The following is a 6,540-nucleotide window of genomic DNA, read 5'->3' on the forward strand; positions in this document are numbered from 1 at the left end:
CTCTTTTGGTGAAATCTTTTGATGCACTAAGTTTCTAATTTTTAGGAAGTCTCAGTCATATATTTTGTCTTCTATGATTTGTGTGTTTTTTTGCAATGTTTGATAGTATATTTATGCCATGTATTAGAACCCTTAAGTTTGTCTCTATTTTTTCATTGATCATCTTTTTAATTCTAAGTTTTACATTTAGGTCTTTAATCCAGTTTGAGTTTGTTTTTGTATACGGTATGAGATATGGATCTTGTTTTGTTCTTTTGCAAATGGATTTCCAGTTTTGTCTGCACCATTTGTTGAAGAAACTATCTCTCTTCCCCATTTGATCCTTATATAGTCAACTGATCATTGTCAAAGATCAGTTGACTATATAAGGATGGATTAACTTCTGGGTTCTCAATTCTGTTTGATCTAAGTATCTTTCATTGTACCAATACCCGGCTGTTTTGAACACTGTGACTGTATAGTAAAATTTTAAATAAGCCTCCAACTTTATTCTTCTTCTTAAGCAGTGTTTTTCTAATCTGAGGTCTCTTGCCTTTCCATATAAAGTTCTTGATCCTTTTTTCCATCTCTTTAAAGAATGTTGTTGGAATCTGGATTGCGGTTGCATTATATCTGTAGATTGCTTTGGTTAGTATTGATATTTTCACAAAGTTAAAACTCTTCCAATCCATGAGCATGGTATATTCTTTCAATTTTGTAAATCTCTTTTGGTTTGTTGTAGTGGTGTTTTGAAGTTTTCTTTGTATAGGTCTTTTGTTTCTCTGGTTAGATTTATACTAAGTATTATCTTCTTAATTTCCTTTTCAGAGTTGTCTTTGTTATTATAGAGCAATCCAACTGATTTTTGTATATTGATCTTGTATCCTACCACTTTGCTGAATCTTCCAATGAATTTCAATCATTTTCTTGCTGAGGTTTTAAGATTTTCTATGTATAGGATCATATCATCTGCAAATAAAGAGAGTTGGCTTCTTCTTTGCCAATCTGAATGCCTGTCATTTCTTACTTCATAGCTCTGGCTAAGACTTCCAACACAATAGTGAGTAGGAGCAGTGATAAAGGGCATCCTTGTCTGCTTCCTGTTCAGTTTCTCTCCATTGAGAGAACTGTATATATGCTCTTAAATGTGTTCACGGATTTCCCTTCAATCCCTACTGTTTGAGTGTTTTAATCAAGAATGGGTGCTAGATTTTGTCAAATGCCTTTTCTCATTAATCAATATGATCATATGGTTCTTTTCCTTTTTTATTTATATGGTGTATAACATGGATTGTTTAATATTGAGCTATTCTTGCATCCCTGGAATTAATACCACTAGGTCATGATGTATAATTTTTTTTTATATGCTGCTGAATTATATTGGCTAGGATTTTGTTGTTGAGAATTTTTGCATCTATGTTCATGATGGATACTGGTATATCTGGTAGTGTAGTGGTTACGAATTGGGCTGCTAACCTCACAGTCAACAGTTCAAAACTACCAGCTGTTCCGTGGGAGAAAGATGAGGCTTTCTGCTCCTGTAAAGATTTACAGCCTTGAAACCCTGTACAGGGTCGCTATGAGTCAGAACTGACTCCACAGCACATAACAACAACAAATATATATATAAAATGACCTTACCTGGTTTTGTATGAGGGTTATGCTTGCTTTATAAAATGTATTTCATAGTTTTCTATCCTTTCATATGTTTTGGAATAGTTTTCGTAAAATCAATGTCAATTCTTCTCTGAATGTTTGTTAGAATTCACCAATAAGGCTATCTGGGTCTGGACTTTTTGTTGGGAGCTTTTTAATGACCTGATCAATTTCTTCTTTGGTTTTAGGTCTATTCAAGTTTTCTACTTTATTCTGTTAGTTTAGGTAGGTTGTGTTTTTCTAAATATCTATTCATTTATTCCAGATTTTCAAAATTATTGGAATACAAGTCTTCATAGTATTTTGGCATTATTCTTTTTATTTCCATTGGTTCTGTTGTCATATCGTTCCTTATGCATATTATTTGTGTCTTCTCTCTTTTTTTTTGTTAGGTTTGTCAATTTTATTAACCCTTTCAAATAACTAGTTTTCTGTTGATTCTTTCTACTGTTTTATCTGTTTTCTAATTCATCTATTTCTGCTCTGATCTTTTAAATTTTTTCTTCTGCTTACTTTAGGCTTACTTTAATGGTCGTTTTCTAATTGTTGGAGGTGTTGTGGTAATATTTTAATTTTGGTTCTTTCTTCTTTTGAAATGTGTTCATTTATTGCTATAAATTGCCCTTAACTACTGCTTTTGCTATGTCCCAAATGTTTTGCTATGTTGTGGTTTAATTCTCATTTTCTTAAATATATATATATATATTTAATTTATATTATCCAGTAGTTTATAAGCAGGATGTTATTCCATTTCCATATATTTAATTTTGTTTCCTGGATCTTCCTATTGTTGGTTTCTAATTTTATAGCATTACAGTTTGTAGTATTTTGATGTTTTTAAATTTATTGAGACTTGCTTTGTAGCCTGACATATGCTGTATTCTGGAGAATATTCCCCTGTGTACTGCAAACAAATATGTATCATGCATTTGGTTGAGAGCTCTGTATAAATCTATGAGCTCAAGTTGATTGATTGTGCTGTTCAGTTCCTCTGTGTCTTTGTAGAGCTTCTTTCTGGCTTTTCTGTTCTTTTTTTTTTTTTTTTAACCAGCAGTTTATTAAATTTCCTTACTATTATTGTAGAGTTATCTATTTCTTTCTTCCATTTCATAATAGTTTGATTTATGTATTTTGAGGTTCTTTAATTGGGAACAGATATCTTTTCTGGTTATGTCCTCTTTTTAAATTGATGCTTTAATCATGAGATAATGTTCTTCCTGTCTTTTATACTGGTGTTTCCCTTACAGCCTATTGTGTTAGAGATTAATACTACCATTCCTGCTCATTTTTATTTTCTACTAGCTAGATAAAAATTTCCACCTTTTAGTTTTTAATGTATGTTTGTCTTGGAGTGTAAGGTGCATATTGAAGGATCCTGTTTTTGTTTTGTTTTTTAACCATTCCGCTCCTCTCTGTCTCTTGACTGGTGCCCTTAATCCATTGACATTCAGTGTAATTATCAATAGGTATGAATTGATTGCTGTCGTCTTGTTGTGTGTTTTTTGTGGTGCTGCTAGTTTCTTTGTTACACATTTTTTTCCTGTGCTGAGTTAATTTTGTCTGTGATTTTCCTTTCCAATTTCTTCATACTCACAACATCTACAAGATCTTCATAGATTTTCCTTTTCTTGTTTTGATGTGAAGGTGTATTATTTACTTTACAGTGACCCTGTAATTTATTAATTTCTTCCCCAAATTAAAACAGCTTTTTTATGTTGAAATCTATTTGACTGCCTCACCATTTGGTATTCTGCAACTATACACTCCCCTCTTTTTGCTCTATAGTTGTCTTCAATAAAAATTGATATCTCTGATTCCCGATCTTCAATTTTTTTTTTTTTTTACCCTGGATAATTCTATATCTGGATTGAATTCTGGGTGGTGCTGCCATGCATGCCAATGTATGGGTGTTGTCTGCTTTTGTTGGTTCTCAGTCCAAAGGACTGACTCCCTTTAGTATTTTTTTTTTTATAAATTTGGATTGTTTTTTATAAATTCCTATAATTTCTGTTTATCTAGAAATGTTCTAATTTTGCCATTGTATTGAGGAAGAGTTTTGCTAGGTATATGATTTTTTTTTTTTTAAGTGAAGAGTAAATTTGGATTTATTCTTAATTGTCCTGAGTACAAAAGCAGGTTAAAATTTCAAACCAATGTCTTATTCTCAAAATAAGGTTGGAATTCATTTCTTTTCCACTGAGGCCAATGACATTAAAATGCACGTATTCTGTCAGTCTTTTATACCATGAAGGCATGAGGGTTTTCATCTTCAAATAACTTTCTCCATCTCACCACACAAAGGCAGCTTGCTCTTGTAACATGCGGACACCAAACCGCTGCCATTCTCGCTGATAAATCCACAGTCCTGTGTTGTGTCTAAACAAGCGAATACTGCCCCTCCTTTCCATGCAATCAGCCGGGGATCCATGTCCTTAGGTCTTGTAATCACGGCCACATTTTCAATAATTCTCCTGAATGAAGGTGGCATTTTGTTGAGTATTCTATGCTGCAGGAATTCTTGAGCTTTATGAACCATCAAGCTACCTTCTATCACCAAGATGGAACTGTACATCTTCTTTTTGGTATCATCAGATGAACAGCTGTCTATGCTATGAAGGATAGCTTTATCCAGGCCCAGGGCTTTCCCTTCAAGCAGCGAGATGGCAGTCTTTCTGGGCATCACTGCCGGCCATCAGACAGTCTCCCTGGGAGGATCCCAAATCCACCTCCTGGGAATGGAGTCTTTCCGGAAGATCAGAGGGCTGGCCATGAAGATCTCCTTCAAATCCAATGGGCTAGGATGCAGACTTTCGGTTAGCAGTAGCTTTTGCAGACTGTTCCTGCTTGCTCTGAGTGGCCAGTAGGTAGTGTTCATCATGAGGGTCCTCGGGATCACCCTGGGACCTGTGCTGCAAAGTTGTCATTTTCTGTCCCACAATTCCAAATGTTGCTGTGTAGAACAAAGCCATTGAAGCCTGAAATTTCTCATCTCCTAACTGGTAAAGCAGGACTGGGGAATCAGGATGTCGAATCTGAAATTCATGGTCCTAAAGCCCAGATATGTCCTGATCTAAATGACAAAACATTTCTTTGAGGTGCTGCAGAAGAAGACAATCCATTTTGTTGGTTAGCTGGCATTCTCTGTAGGGGAATCCAGCTCGCTGCATGAACTAGTAGAAACATCTAGACACATCAGATCCCCCATAAGCCAGACATCCTCTATACAGCATACGCTTGTTTTCTGGTCCCCAACATCTATGATACACGTGCTGCTTAAGCCACTTCTAAAGGTAGTGCACACAGACTCCTCGTGGACCATGATACCTGAAAAGCCCATCTTCATTAGGATCATATTCACTAATTCTTCCACATGCTGCTTATTATTGTTGTTGTTGTGTGCTGTCGAGTCGGTTCCGACCCATAGTGACCCTGTATAGGGTTTCCAAGGAGCAGCTGGTGAGCTCAAACTGCCAACCTTGCAGTTCAAACGGCTTTGCCGTCTGGTGCATTAAGCCACAGTGCCACATCAGGACTCCTATTATAGATATCATGAATTAACAAGATACATCTATAATACTTTAAATCTTTCAGTGGGATTTCCAAGTATTTTTGTATTGCATAGGCTATATTACTTCAATATCTGCCAGAACAGCCATTAGGGAGCCCCCAGGTCCAGGGTGAATATTTAACTGACCTCTTCTAATGGGCCAGTGAATATTGTAACAGTCCAAAAGATTAACATACAAGGCCTCTTCTCCTACCAAATACTCTGGGTGATGAGATATGTTTGTCCATTTATTTCCAGAACAGTGATCGCATCTGCTTGTTGTAGGAGCGTGCCTGTTCAGGGGTCACAGGAAACCGTCTTGTACCATTGGACATCTTTTTAGACCATATGGCTTGATCTACCATTTTAAGGCCGTTTTGTCTTCATTACTTTCAGGTTTATTTAATCCCTCCCTTAGTAGCCAGCTGTCCTTGTATAAGGTCTGCCCTTGTTGTTTGTGTCTCCATTCAGTGATGTGAGGAATGCTGACAGGCAGTGTGTCTGTGGCTCAACGGATCCTCAGAGTTGTTGACCCTGGATGAATGATGACGATGAAGTTGCTCTGGATTTGCTCTTGCAGTGACTCTGATACCAGTGTGGGCACAATGAGACACTTCACACCACACTGCTCCTTCTCCTTCTCTCCGTCCTTTTCTTTTCCGTTTTCCATGTCCTCATTGTGGCCCGTTTCTCTGCAGCCTTGTGAGCATCAGGACTGAAGGGCCGTGACCACGCAGGTGCAGCTTCTGTGCTGGCTGCCCACAGTCAAAATGCGCTAGGTATATGATTCTTGATTGGCAGTTTATTTTTCTTTCAGAATTAAAAAAAAATATGTCTCCCCATTGCTTTCTTGCCTGCATGGTTTCTGCTGTGAAATCAGAACTTAATCTTATTGGTTTGTAGTTAACCTTTTGTTTTTCCTGATCTGCTTCCAGGATTCTTTCCTTGTCTTTGAGTTAGATTATGTATGTCTTGGTGATTTTCTCTTGGGGCCTATTCTGCTTAGAGTTCATTCAGCATCTTGAATACTTACCATCTCATCTTTCATGATGTTTGGGAAATTTTCTTCAAGTAAAATTGGCTCTTCTACTATCTTTCCTGTGGTTTTCTTTGTCTCTTCCTGTCTAGAATTCTAGTCACCCATAGGTTATTCCCCTTTGTGTTGTCCCACATGAATCTAAAGTTTTCTTTAGATTTTATTTTTTCTGATTTTTTTTCTATCTTACTAGTATTGAGAGATTTATCTTCAAGCTCACTAATTCTGGCTTCCATTGATTCAGTTCTATTCTTTTGTCATTTCTCTGTGTTATCAATTTCTGATATCTTAGTAATGAATTTCTGGTTTTCAGTTTGCAGGT

General features: G+C 36.4%; 1 pseudogene; it reads right to left on the reverse strand.

Moving 5' to 3' along the window:
- Positions 1-3,923: 3,923 nt before the first annotated feature.
- Positions 3,924-4,987, reverse strand: LOC102841214 (annotated as a pseudogene).
- Positions 4,988-6,540: the final 1,553 nt, after the last annotated feature.

The sequence above is a fragment of the Chrysochloris asiatica genome, unplaced genomic scaffold (genome assembly GCF_000296735.1).
Source record: "Chrysochloris asiatica unplaced genomic scaffold, ChrAsi1.0 scaffold00591, whole genome shotgun sequence".
NCBI classification, from domain to species: Eukaryota; Metazoa; Chordata; class Mammalia; order Afrosoricida; family Chrysochloridae; genus Chrysochloris; species Chrysochloris asiatica.